Raw genomic sequence first — 15,130 nt, 5'->3', positions numbered from 1 at the left:
TCTCGTCCTGTTACTGCATTTTGCTAACTCGGCTACACTCCATGTCACTAACTCGGCTTCTTCTCCGGAGCCTTTGTGCTCCACTGTCTCTCAGATTAACTCATACAGATTAACTCATATTGCAGCGGTGCCTGGATAGTGTGACGTGTGTGGTTGTGCTGCTGCTGTGGTTCTGCCAGATGCCTCCTGCTGCTGCTATCATTAGTCATTAGTCATACTTCTACTGTTATTATACACATGATTATTGTCACATATGTATACTATCAGATATTAATATATACTTTCAACTTATTGTACCACAGTAGCCAGAATTATAATTCTAATATTATTGTAATATCATTACTTTCATTAATGTTGTTGTAAGCTACTGTCATTACCATCTGTCCTGCATCTCTCTCTCTCTCTCTCTCTCTCTCTCTCTCTCTCTCTCTCTCTTTCTGTCTCATTGTGTCATACGCATTACTGTTAATTTATGATGTTGTTCTGTTCTGTACGACATCTATTGCACGTCTGTCCATCCTGGAAGAGGGATCCCTCCTCAGTTGCTCTTCCTGAGGTTTCTACCATTTTTTCCCCTGTTAAAGGTTTTTTTTGGGGAGTTTTTCCTTATCCGCTGCGAGGGTCATAAGGACAGAGGGGTGTCATATGCTGTAAAGCCCTGTGAGGCAAATTGTGATTTGTGATATTCGGCTTTATAAATAAAATTGATTGATTGATTGATGTATTGGGAGGGGGGTAGTTGGTCTGTAATGGTGTTTGGGTAGGTGGAGCGTGTCAGGTGGCATCCACAGGAATGGCAGAACCAATCGTTTCCCTTCAGAACATTGTATTGTAACAAGATGATTAATGTTACTGACTTCACCATCCAGTGGTTTTAATGCTTTGCCAGATCAGTGTATATATAATAAATGATACAATGGTTTGTTCCCTCAGATCCTCCCTGTTATGAGGACAAATGACATGTTTAGTCCTGGAGCAACAGTAGAGAGCATATCCGGCTGCTCGACAACTCTGGCATGAGAGGGTAATGATACGGTGCCTTAGTATTGGAGTCTGCTGGCTCTGATGAGAGCTTAGATACGTTTCAATTTCAGTTCAGTTTTAAATCATGTTTTCTAGGTAAAAGTCATGTGTTTGTGAAGTGCTGAGTATCTGACTGGATAAATGAGACTTGGATTATACTGCACCAGTTGTGTGAAAGGATGTAAAAAGACGTTTCAGTATAGTTATGCTGTCATTATTAATGGTCCCCTGTCAATCAACTAGGGCTGCCACTGACGATTATTTTCACTGTCGACTAATCTGTCGATTATTTCTTCGATTAGTCGACTAATCATTTCATCGAAAAATGTGTTAAAATGTTGAAAAATGTCAGTCTGTCTCTCCCAAACCCCAAAATTATGTCATCTAATGTCTTGTTTCGTACTCACGCCAAAGGGTTTTAGTTCACTGTCACAGGAGAGTGTGTAAAGCTGCCAATATCTGAATGTAAGAAGCTGCAGTATGAGTATTTTGGAGTACTTTTATAGAACTTTTCTATGAAAAATGACGCAAATCGATTAGTCGACCACTAAAATAGTCACAGATTATTTTAATAGTCGATTAGTCATGGATTAGTTGACTAATCGTGGCAGCCCTACAATCAACCAATCAATATGTTGGCTGTTTTCCGTGGAGACATGCAAGAAAAACAAATCTTCCTTAATGAAATCACTGACTGACTAACTGATATGGTCATTTTGTGGGTGAACAGTTGTATTATAATTGTTTAAATGACACCCAGCCCTGGTTTAGGTGAGCCTGCTCTGTGTGAACCACCATGATGACTGAGTGACTCTGTAACAGGTAGGATTCACCTGTATGACGTGATGGAGGTCTGACCACACTCACACTATCATCGATGAGGCTGCTGTTGACATCACTACAGTTTGTCATCGTGTCACCACAGCCATCACACAGCGGACACATCTATAATCACCTCTGAATACAGGGACACTTCATGGTGCCTTCAAGCCAGCTTGTATTTAACACGCTCATCAGATGACGTTTAAGACTTCATGAGTAGAAATTTTCAGTTTACTGGATGTGACATGGTGATGGTTTAAAATATCACTGCTCATGTAACTTATTTTACTATTTATTGGCATCGAATGTGTTTATATGGACACAAGTATCCTGGTTAAATTCTGTAAAGTCTGTTCATGCAGGCTTCTGTGATGTAAACAACAACAAGCTGAAAGCTACACTTTACCTTTACCATCACTTGGCAACTTTACTGTTAATTTCTTCCCCGCTCCAATCGCTAACAGCTTTCTTATCTGGCCACACACAGTCTCTCTCTCTCTCTCGACCACACACACACACACACACACACACACACACACACACACACACTGAGCTATTCCTGAAATATTATGACACTGTCCTCCACACCAGAGTCAGCCTGTCACTGTGACCACGGACAGGGGGGTAGTGGATGAAGATAAACAGCCTCTTTCATTAAAGACAAGTCTCTTCATCTCCTCAGATATGTGATACACTTTGGCTACAGCCAGCGTTTGTGTTAACGTCACCTGGCTGAAATCACACCTGCACAGGTAGCTGGCAGGGCTCAGTATCCAGGGTAAGATGTATACATGCAACAGTATCCCCGTTTCTGTCTGAGTACTGCAGATAGGATTCTGCTCCCTGAAAACAGGACATGGTGTTTGCATGCTCAAACACATAAACTTCAAAAACCTGATCATAAACAGCTTATTTATGTCCCTGTAAATACACTTAGTGCAGGTGTATCGTTAGGAAACAACATTATATTGATTCTCTGGACAACAATACAATATTTGCTAATATCACAAACTATAAAATTTCGATTGTAATTAATTCAGAGGCCTGATCAATATGAGCTGATATCAATAAATATCCTCATTGTCTTATTCTTGTCTGTTTACCATCACCTGCCCGGTGCTAACTGGGTAGCACTGTCTAAATGTTTATGAAGCAGGTGTGCTTGGATGTAAATGGTGACACAGACACGTCATGGGATTTCAAAGTAAAGGCGTATCTTAAAGGTGACAACATGTATTAATGTTTTCATGTTTTGCATCAATGATATTGGATCAGTGATGCAAATCAATGTATTGTTACAGACCTATCTCTTAGGGTGCTTTCACACCTGCCCTGTTTGGTTCGGTTCAATTGAACTCAAGTTCATTTGCCCCCTAAGTGCGGTTCGTTTGGGCAGGTGTGAACACAGCAATCACACTCAGGTGTGCACCAAAACAATCGGACAGAGACCTTCTTGAAGAGGTGGTCTCAGTCTGGTTCCAAACGAATCTGGTGCGGTTCGTTTGTGGTGAGAACGTGTTCCGACCTGGATGTGAAGCAACTGCAGTCACATGACACATTGTTTGGGTTAAACATGAGCATGTTACAGTCCTGGAGGATTATTAATGTGCACCTCCTCCTGTACTGCCTTAATATGCACATTCAGCACATCCAATGCATCAAAACATTGTTTTCTAGTTGGAGCCGCGCCTCGTTTTCAAACTGTATGGTTTGACTAAAATGAACAATGACAGCAATATAGTCCACGATGAGCAGCGCTAAAATCAACCTGCGTAGTTGTCCCTCCATTGTGACATTAGAAAGTGTCACATTTATCTTGCAAGTGTACTCTTCTTCTACGTGTCAGAAAGGCAGAGGTTTGAACTCGGGATAAAACGCAAAAACACTGTCAATGTTTTCTTTACATAAATTTACTGACAACAAAACAGTGTTCGTTTAGTAATCGTTTAGTGATCAATAGGTTTAACATGTCCATCCTCAGTGTGTGTGTGTGTGTGTGTGTGAGTGTGTGTGAGTGTGTGCAGCAATGTGTGTTAGTGACCTTCTGTGGTTGTGACTCTTCTCTTGTGTATGTTTACTTCTAAAAGTATTCACATGGGGTGTGTGTTTGTGTGTGTGTGTGTCTATCTTTAGCCATTTTCACACATGAAACAGTTGCTGTCTTTATTAAGCATTTAAAGGAACAGTTCAACATTTAGTTAAATCTTCCTCGTCCTCTCTGAGAGTCACATGTTCAGATTGAGTCCGCTCTCATGTCTATACACTTAATATAAGGCTACAGCTAGTTAGCTTAGCTTAGCATAAAGACTGGAAACAGATGGAAACAGCTGAGCCTAGCTCTGTCTACAGGTAACATCCACCTCCCAGCTCCTCTAAAGCTGATTAACATGTTATATCTGGTTTGTGTGAGGGGGTTATGTGTCAGGAAATGACTCCTCTTTGTGAGGACCACAGGAGTTTAAACAGGTGGAGTGAGGAGGTTTTTTTAAAGTGAGGTCAGAGAGGTGGATTTAAAGACTGGGTTTAATGATGAAGGTTAGAATCAGAGATGTATTATGTCACTGAGGGGCCTCACAAGTATAGAATTACAATGTGTGTGTGTGTGTGTGTGTGTGTGTGTGTGTGTGTGTGTGTGCGCGTGCGCTGCGAGGTGTTCAGGACAGTTGGTTATTTTTAGCAGCGAGGAGAGAAATAATTCAGTACGATCACAGAGCAGCTCGTTCACCTCCTCTCTGACAGAGGAGACCAACCAGCAGATGGATCCTCCTCCTCCTCCTCCTCCTCCTCAGTGTGTGACAGGTGGGGTATGATATCTGTCTGATCCTCCAGTAGGAAACAGAGATATTTGCTCTGAATACAGAATGAATGGATGAGGCTCCTCTCTTACTACATTTTGCCTGTTGTCACATCATTATCTCTCTCCTTTAATGCCTCCACACAGTTCTCACATCTTATGGCCCCTAAACATCCATCACTCAGATCATTGGTGCAAACCATGTATCTCCAGATGCCTTGATGTTGAATGTTTGTGATAAACTGACGGATGAAGTGTTCCTTTCTGTGATGAGAAAATTCTCCTATTCTCTAGCCCTAAATAAACTGTTTAAAACCCGTCTCGGATCAGCTTCAAAAAGCATCGTCACACAGCTGAAAACAGGGTTGTTTTTCTGACACCATGAAAGGTTGACTTCTTAATGCATTGCTGTAGATTAACCTACATAACAGTATAAAAATGAGTTACAATGAGCACAGCTTTAAACACCTACGGCCAATTTAGAGTCACCACTTAACCTGAATGTCTTTGGACTGTGGGAGGAAGCCGAAGTACCTGGAGAAAACCCACGCTGACACAGGGAGAACATGCCAACTCTGCACAGAGGGGCTCCCCCACCCCAGGTGTGAACCAGAAACCGTCTAGTTGTGAGGCGTCAATGCTAACCACTGGACCATCGTGCCGCCGTGCATGCATTTGTGCCAAATTTGAGCAAATTCTGCCCTCTTGAGATATTGCATTCACAAAATGAGTTCATCATTGACTCAAATGTTGACGAAATTCCCTCTGTTTTTTCTTGAGATATTGCGTTCACAAGAATGACATGGAGGAGGTACCAGTGACCTTGACCTTTGACCTTTGACCACCGAAATCTAACCAATTCATCGTTAGGTCCAAGTAGACAAATTTGAAGAAGTTCCCTTACGGCTCCCTCAAGGATATCACGGTCATGAGAGTAAGACGGACAACCCAACCCTGAACATAATGCTTCCGGCCACATCTATCACCTGTGTGGAGGCATAAAACCAGAAGCTACAAGCTTGAGACAAAAATAAAATCCAAGACGCTTTGGCATTACAGCACAAACCTGTGTGTGTTGCTGCTAAAAACCTTCTTTTCTTCCATTTCCCATCAGTAACTCCACCTCTGTTTCCTCTCAACACACAACACCAACATCCACACTGTGTTCAAACAGCCAGCTGAGCAGGTGCACACCATCACAAACAACTGGTTTAAGAGCAGACAGGTGGAGCCGGCACCTCCGCTGCATGTAGGCAGAACTAAGTTTAGACTGCAAGACAAAGTGTGATAAAACACAGCGAACAGACTCAAACTGTTGCTCTCAGACCTGCCAAATCTGCTGCAAACAATTTCATTTCCCCATATTTAGATTTCATATCAAATTCCTCTTCAGCAGTTTTCTATTCCTCTTTAACAGATTGTTTCCTGGATCTAACCTGTTTTCCCCCAAGTCCACTTAACTTTATAGTTTTTTTTAATAATAGTTTTATCAAAGCTCCACATCTGATGAATGGATGAAAATCAGAGACTGCAACCCACCAAGAACACAGACAATATACTTTAATTAATAAGAAATATTCTGAAAAACTCAACAGAATTAAAACATAAATCACCTGTGGGTTTTTACACTGTCATGAGATCAAGTTCAACTTGTCATCAAACATTAAATACCAACATGTGTCAGTCACTAGAACACAGGTTCATATATTTATATATTTATATATCTATATTACAAACACCATCAGGTCAATATGAATTTTTTTTTAGATAAAATCACAATAAAGAATAAAAATATTATTTTAGATAACATAATATTACAGCAGGATGGAAATATATAAAGAGAAATGTGACTCTAAGTATGTAAAATAATATAAAGATAAAAAAAATATGAATAAATAAATTGAAATATAAAACTAAAGAGACGTTAAAATAAACGGTGCAGGAGGCAGAAAGCAGCAGAGACACGTTAGGTGAGATAAAGTGAACATAAACAAATCAAACACAGAAACCCGCCCGTTAAACCGGATCATTCCCCCGGTTCCACTCACCTGTGTGGGGACCAGCATGGACGCTGTCGGCGGAGTTTACCGGTCCGTTGGAAAGTCGTCTTCTCCGGTTCTGTTCAACCTCCGTGTCTCCAAGAAGAAGAAGAAAAATAACGGCGACAAAAAGGCCGCGTGAAAACCGTTAGTCTGTAGTTTTTCCGGTGAAATGTCCGGTGGGTGTGATGAGAGCGGAGCACCGGGAGGGAAAACGCCCAAACTTGAGGCGGACGGAGAGCTGAAGTGTGTTCCCGGTGGACGGGCGAGGGGAGCGGACAAGATGGCGCGTCAAGTGTACGGGAGAGAAGGAGGAAGAAACCGGAGGTTCAGCTGTTTGACCTTCACAATAAACGTCCACTAGCATGTCCACTAGTCCGTTAGCCATTCAGAAATGTGATAAAATTTGAATAAAATATTTGTTTTTAATGTGAGTGCCTCCGTATTAAAATGTGATTTTAATAGTAATGATAATAATAATAATAATAATAATAATAATAATAGTATTAACATTAACATTTTTGTCTTTTCCGAAATATATATATATATGTGTATATATATATATATAAATATATATATATATGTATGTATATTATTGTATTTACTTTTTATAGTTTAAAGTGTGGTTTACTTCTCAAAACTGATCTTTTTTTAAAAAGCTTTTTATTATTGTGAGAACATTATAATATTTCCGAGACATCTTATATTTTAACATTATTGCTTTTTTTTGTAGGTTTTGGGTATTTTATTTCAGTTTTATTTTTGTATTATGAATGTGAATAATGTGTATATGTTAGTGTTTTTTATGATAATTTCTAACTTTCTAACTAACGTAAAGTGTCTATGAGTACTATGAAAAGTGCTCTTTAAATAAAAAATTATTATTATTATTGTAATTGTCAGATTATATTTCACTGCAGTCCTTAAATGTTTATAGAATAGTAGATAGGCTACAGCCTATTTCTAAATATATTCTTGTATATAAATGTGTTTTTATGCAAAATAAATAAAATCAATCATGATGTGAATTTAAATAGATGTGGTATAAATATAATTTATATCATATTCATAATAAATGTGAGGAAACAGATGAAATACATTCAAAACAACGACGGTAAACATATAAACAATAAGTAGATCCCTTTTTTTTTAAAAAAAAAAAAAAGTACATAATCAGTAAATAGAGACAGAGAGCTAAGAAAAGATAAAAATAACTCTTTAAATGTAATTTAAAAAAAATAATACATTAAATAAATTAGAGTGGTGACATTAAAAAACATATGTATACAATATTCACATTATTTAGACAATATATTTTTATAGTTATCATAAAAGCCAGCTGGTAATAATAGAACAATGTTGTTTCGTCGTTAGTTTTAACTACATCTAAAATACTTCATATCAGAAAAAGACTTTTATTTTCATCTCACTGGAAACAGCAGCTCTTATTGTGGTGACTTGACTGTACGCATGAACCAGCAGCAGCGGCGTGTGTGTGTGTGTGTGTGTGTGTGTGTGTGTGTGTGTGTGTGTGTGTGTGTGTGTGTCTTCTCTGTTTACCGGGGGAGAGTGGAGGGGGGTGGTGTTGAGGGGGGTCCCCGGGGACTCCGCCGGCACCGCCGCCTCTGCCAGGCAACGGCGCCGCTCAGAGCTTCAGAGAGCCGGGGATGAGAGCAGGCGGGCGGGCAGGTGTCAGATCAGTGCACCGGAGAGGAACACCGACACATCACCGGCAGTATGATAAAAACTCTCATGTTTCATTCATTGACGTGCACACTTTGTAACACCAGCAGTGCTTCAGAAACTACTCAGGTCTAGATAATACTTTATTACAAGGAAATGTCCCACTTTCAAAACTGTGTTTACAAAATGTATTTAAAGTATGAAAAGTTCTTCTAAAGTAAGTGTGCCCACATGTACCCTCCACTATATATAGTAGCCTGGTACAGTAGGTGACCTTGTGTGCAGCTGTCTGTGCTGGGTGTTAGCAGCATGTCTGCTGTTGTATTGATTTCAAACATGTTGTAGCAGCTTGTTGTTGTTGTGTTATCTGATATGTTCACACTGCCACAGCTTCAGATACATCACATGTATCATATCTGTTTGTTACTCAGCAGCTGTAACCTGCAGCTCACCTCCTGCATGTTAAAATATGTGTCAGTTTGATTTGTGGCTTCAGTCAGATGAACAGGTGTTGAAGAGGAACATCAGTCTGACTGACAGGTGAAGTCTCTGTGAGCCTCTAAAGCTCATTACACAGACTGTCCTGATGGTGGCGCCACAGGGGGGTCATGTCATTATAAACTGGGTTATCCTCAGTAAGTAAGCATAAAGCATAAAGACCAGAAACAGAGGGAAACAGCTAGCTAAGCTTAGCATAAAGACTGGAAAAGGGGTAATAGCTATTTTAGTTTAGCACAAAGACTGGAAAAGGGGAAACAGCTAGCTTAGCTTAGCATAAAGACTGGATAAGGGAAAACAACTTTCTTAGCTTAGAAAAAAGGACTGAAAACTGGGCTGAAACACCTAGCTTAGCATAAATACTGGAAACTAGGGGAAACAACTAGTTTAGTTTAGCTTAAAGACTGGCAACTGGGGCTAACAACTACTATAGTTTAGCAAAAAGACAGAAAACAGGCGGAAACAGATAGCTTAGCTAGCGTAAAGACTGGAAACAGGGGGAAACAGCTTGCGTAACTTAGCATAAAGATGGGAAACAGAAACAGATAGCATAAAGACTGGGAAGAGGTATGAGCTATTTAAGTTTAGCATAAAGTCTGTCTTGGCCTAGCAAAAAGACTGAAAATCGGGAAACAGTTAATTTAGCATAAAGGATGAAGAAGTTATCTTAACTCAGCATAAACACTGGAATCAGGGAGCCAGCTATCTAGCTTACCCTAGAGACTGAAAATGGGGAAATGGATAGCTTAGCATCAAGAATGGAGACTGGGGAAATAGCTAGCTTGGCTTAGCATAAAGTCTGGAATCAGGGGGAAACAAATACCTTAGCATAAAGATTGGAAACTCTGAAAATAGCTAGCTTTTCTTTGCATGAAGACTGGAAAGGGAGTAACAACTATCTTAGCTTAGCATAAAGACTGGAATCAGGCAAACAGATAGCTTAGCACAAAGACTAGAAACAGGGAAACAGCTAGCTTAGCTTAGCTTAGCATAGAGACTGGAAAGAGGGTAACAGCTATCTTAACTCAGTATAAAGACTGGAAAAGGGGTAACAGCTATCTTAGCTTAGCATATAAACAGGAAATAGAGGGAGACGGCTAGCTTAACTTGGCATGAAGACTGAAAGCCATAAAAAAGGGAAATCAGCTGTTTTAGCCTCGCGAAAAGACTGAAAATGGGGAAACAGATAGCTTAATTTAGCATAAAGGATGAAAAAGTTATCTTAACTCAGCATAAACACGGGAAACAGGGAGCCAGCTTTCTTAGCTTAGCATAAAGTCTGGAAACAGGGGTAAACAAATAGCTTAGCATAAAGACTTGAAACTATGGAAACAGCTAGCTTTTCTTAGCATAAAGACTGGGAAGGGAGTAACAACTATCTTAGCTTAGCATAAAGACTCGGATCAGGGAGAAACAGATATCTTAGCATAAAGACTAGAAACAGCAATCTTAGCCTAGCATAAAGGCGGGAAATGGGGGGGGGGGGGGGCAGCTAGCTTAGCTTAACCTAAAGACTGGAAAAGTGGAAATAGCTAAACAGCATAGCATCAAGACTGGAAACAGAAGAAGACAGCTGGCTCGGTAAATGTTTCTTGCTGGACAGCATCTGGACTCAGTTACTACTTTGTCATGGCCATGAGGTTGCTAGGCAACCAGCAGAGATACTACACAGAAGTGATTGGCAGATAAATGGTTCACTGTTTGTCTAGACAGATACAAGATCAGTAAACTGGAAATGCAAGATAAAGAAAAGGAAAACTTATTTCTTAAAGTACATTTTATACCAAAAGCAGTAAGACATTGTGATTCATGAAAGATGAAAGTAAAGACTGATGCAGGACACAGGAGCTTTAAAAATTGGACAGCGAGATTAAATAAAAGTTAGTTATGCAGGTAAGGTAAAAGCAAGTTTTAAAAATTGTGTGTGAGATGATGAGTGACCCACATGCATGGCATAAGTGTGGCCTTCAGGAGCAGTTACTGTGAGAGTCCCATGAACACATCATGAAGTCCTGCTCAGGTACAGATGGGTGCACCTTACCTGTTCAGACCTGCAGACAGCTGCTCAGGAACTGTAAACACTGAGGAGTCAAGTTACCACTCTGCTCACGAACCACTTTGCTATATGGACAAAAGTATGTGGACACCCACTGTGTGTGTTCTTTTGTGTACTCTCAGTCCTGGGTCTGTTTTTCAGGGTGTGGACCTCTTCCTGCAGCACACAGTGATATTCTAGACAACTGTCTATTTCCAACTTTATGTCAACAGTTTGTGTTTCCTCTTTTAGCATGACAATAACAAAGCTTCATCCAAGTTTGTCTGGTTGTGTGAATATTAGTATCATATATAGAAGCAGCTGGTCAGAGCAGAGGAGGAGGTGATTCAAAGAGCTCCAGTCAAACCATGTGTTAACAAGCAGTTGAACAGGTGTACCTAATAAAGTGGATGGTTAGTGTAGATAGATAGATAGATAGATAGATAGATGTCAACATAAAAATATTGTCCACATACTTTTAGACAGTGTGTTCTGTGTGTCAGTATGAGACAGAGCCAGTCTCAGTCTGTCCTCTGTCCTCTGTCTCCCCCTGGTGGTGCAGTGAGATACTGGTGGAAGTGGAAACCAGTGATGTGCAGTAGAAGCTGCTGGTCTGTGAGGAGACGCAACTGAGTTCATTAAGTCCTGGATGAAGATGTGTCCACAGGGCAGAGATAACAGATAGTGTTCTCCTCTGTGGTGGCACTTATTGATCCGACTCAACGGCTAATTCACCTGTTTTTCTTCTTCTGTGGTGGTCTTCATCGAGCGCGGCTGCAGGGAGAATACACACATTAGTGGAGCCTCATATTTCACCGCTGTGTACTGAGAGTAATCAACTCCTGCTGACAATGGACCATTGATTTAATGAGACACAGCACTGTCCACAGCTCCTCTGTCACAACAAGGGACTCAATTATTCTGTCCTCTCATGTCCTCAGAGACGCTCTTATTCTGAAGTCTGCACCACAGAGAGGCTTTTATTATGAAGTTTTATTATGAAGTCTGCTTTTATTATGAAGTCTGCACTACAGAGAGGCTCTTATTATGATGTCTGCACTACAGAGAGGCTCTTATTATGAAGTCTGCACTACAGAGAGGCTTTTATTATGAAGTCTGCACCACATAGAGGCTCTTATTCTGAAGTTTGCACTACAGAGAGGCTTTTATTATGAAGTCTGCACCACAGAGAGGCTTTTATTATGAAGTCTGCACTACAGAAGTCTGCACTACAGAGACGCTCATATTCTGAAGTCTACACTCCAGAGAGGCTCTTATTATGAAGTCTGCACCACAGAGACGCTCGTATTCTGAAGTCTACACTACAGAGAGGCTCTTATTATGAAGTCTGCACCACAGAGAGGCTTTTATTCTGAAGTCTACACTCCAGAGAGGCTCTTATAATGAAGTCTGCACCACAGAGAGGCTTTTATTATGAAGTCTACACTCCAGAGAGGCTCTTATTATGAAGTCTGCACCACAGAGAGGCTTTTATTATGAAGTCTGCACTACAGAAGTCTGCACTATAGAGACGCTCGTATTCTGAAGTCTAAACTACAGAGAGGCTCTTATTATGAAGTCTGCACCACAGAGAGGCTTTTATTATTAAGTCTACACTCCAGAGAGGCTCTTATTATGAAGTCTGCACCACAGAGAGGCTTTTATTATGAAGTCTGCACTACAGAAGTCTGCACTACAGAGACACTCTTATTATGAAGTCTACACTCCAGAGAGGCTCTTATTATGAAGTCTGCACCACAGAGAGGCTTTTATTATGAAGTCTGCACTACAGAAGTCTGCACTACAGAGACACTCTTATTATGAAGTCTACACTACAGAGAGGCTCTTATTATGAAGTCTGCACCATAATTACAAAATTATGAAGAACGTTGCTAAAGATTAAATTAAATAATATCTATATCTATTTTCTGTAACATCATTTTAAATATATATGTAGAATATAGAGTTTTTGATAATTTTTTAATAGCACTTTCCTAAATATACCTTTTTCCCTATGTTTTCTATAGAAATCAAATAAATTATATTTCTTTAAATGTTTTGACAGTTTAAATGCTTTAGAAGTCATCTGAACCAGCACAAGAAAACAGATGTTGATCCAGGTTTAAAAGGGTTAAAATGTTGTGATGTCGTCTTTGTGCTGACAAAATAAACAGATTCAGTTAAGATTAAAATACACGTCACCAAACATGAGATTAGTTAATTTTATGTAACAAAAAACCCCACCTAAAATTATAAAACATGATTTGATGCTGTGTTCCTACAGGTTTATGTCAGTTTCCTTCTCTCTTTATATAAATGCAAATGCATTATGTGCCTTGTCAGTTATTGTTAATTCATTTTTATTCTACTGATTAAAAAAAACAGCAACATTAAAATCATTGCATGTGTGTGTGTATTTATTTATTTACCTTATTTGTATGGAATATTTCCTTATAGGTTAGGTTTATTGACTCATTGACTCATATCAAAATGGAAGATAAACCTACATAATTATGAACTTGCTCTGTGATCACGTGACCCTAGAGTGATGTATGAGGACATGTGTGTGACATGATTTTGTTTGTCAGTTTGTTTTCTTCTCTTTCCTTCTGGACTTATTTGTAAATTCTTCTTTATGTAGTCCAGCTCCATATTTTAAAAAAGACGTGCCTTGTTTGCTTGTATGCCCGGAAATTAATATATGTATGCCATGTACCGAGCCTTTCAAACCAATAAAAACTTGAATCATAAACTATAAATTGAGCTTCTTTCAATAAAACATTACAGATATGATGCTGATAATGAAACTGAATACTGTCTTTTAGTTGAATCACTCATGTAAACAAATTAAGTCAATCAGTGTATTGTGTGGTGTTGGTGTTTACATGAGCACAGAGAAACCACGTTGTTCTTGATCCCCATTTACATCCTGGATACGGTCAGAGTGCTCCATCTTATCAGTTTAATGTAATGAATCATGTTGAAATGTTATTTTTTAAGTTGTGTTTTTACCTCAGAGTTCTGAAAGTTTCCAGGACTGAATATACAGAATGTTTTTATTTGTCTTTTTTCAAATTGAAATCAGTTTCAAACCAGCAGCTACATTTGCAGAGAGCAGCATCCAAAGATGGAGAAGGTAAGAAACATGTTTAACTTCACTAAAAACATATTTTGTCTTTTGATAATGAAGGTATAAATAAGTGTCAGTTGTAATGAAGTGAGATCACAACAAACTAAAACACATGGAAGTGTAGAGTGAAGCTGTTGATCGCTGTCAGGCTGTATGAGTATGTGATAGTAGAGTGTATCAAGCAGTTATAATAAAAGGAGAGAAAAATATCAGTATAACAGCTGATTACAAACTTATCAAAAGTATGTTAAAGTGAAACATTTCCACACAGAGACAGATGTCAGACTGTGAGTGTGAGGAGACGGTCAGTGAGGTCCAACCTGCTGCAGCTCAACCTGATCTCCAGTCACAACCAGAGTCCTCTGGTCCACAGGTGAGACACATCACAAATTACAGTTACTGATCAAAATGGCGGTTACAAAGCGGGTTATCTGAATTTATTATTTTCAGTAAAAGATTTACACGTAGGATTTGACATTCATTCTGTTGCTTTGAGTCTCTGCTTTGTGCAGGAATGACTTCTTCTCACTTCTAATGATTTGTTAGAAAAGTAATCAAATGTGATAAGTTACATTACTTTGAATAAGTAATTAAAATAGATATATATCTTAGGCTAACTAGTAATCTGTAACCTCTTACATTTTAAAAGTAACCTTCCCATCACTGAGTAGTTGAGTAAAAAGAGCAGCAGGTTATTTGTCTTGACTCGTGGTTGTCCTTTGTGTCTCCCTCTGAACAGGAAGTGATGTCAGCATGTGGGAACAGCAGCTTTAAAGCTGAGCAGCAGGATAAACAGGAGAAGAAGAGGAAGAGGAAACAGCTGATGGATGATGAAGATGATGATGATGAGACATCAGCTGATCAGGAGTCCGTCCGGATCCACGGTCTGAGTGTGGAGCGTTACAGACAGATCTATTACTCAGTGCTGCAGCCGTCTGTCCTCGCTAACCTGTCCTCTGCCAGTCCTGCTGTGAGACATTTTATTAACTTCAACATCTGTGACATGTCAACACCTGCAACACGTCAACACCTGCAACATGTCAACACCTGCAACACGTCAACACCTGCAACATGTCAACACCTGCAACACGTCAACACCTGCAACA

General features: G+C 39.5%; 1 protein-coding gene across 1 annotated transcript in view; it reads right to left on the bottom strand.

Annotated features, from left to right (window-relative positions):
• The window catches only part of LOC126408619 (carbohydrate sulfotransferase 8-like), a 69,143-nt gene extending 62,200 nt beyond the window's left edge, over positions 1-6,943 (bottom strand). The window contains exon 1 of the mRNA XM_050074286.1: positions 6,688-6,943. The gene's annotated coding sequence lies outside the window, so the exon portion shown is untranslated. The remainder of the gene's footprint in view (positions 1-6,687) is intronic.
• Positions 6,944-15,130: the final 8,187 nt, after the last annotated feature.

This window comes from Epinephelus moara, chromosome 20 (assembly GCF_006386435.1).
Source record: "Epinephelus moara isolate mb chromosome 20, YSFRI_EMoa_1.0, whole genome shotgun sequence".
In the NCBI taxonomy this organism is placed as follows: domain Eukaryota; kingdom Metazoa; phylum Chordata; class Actinopteri; order Perciformes; family Serranidae; genus Epinephelus; species Epinephelus moara.
Note: the sequence above shows the minus strand (reverse complement) of the source record. Positions and strands in the feature narration are given on the sequence as shown.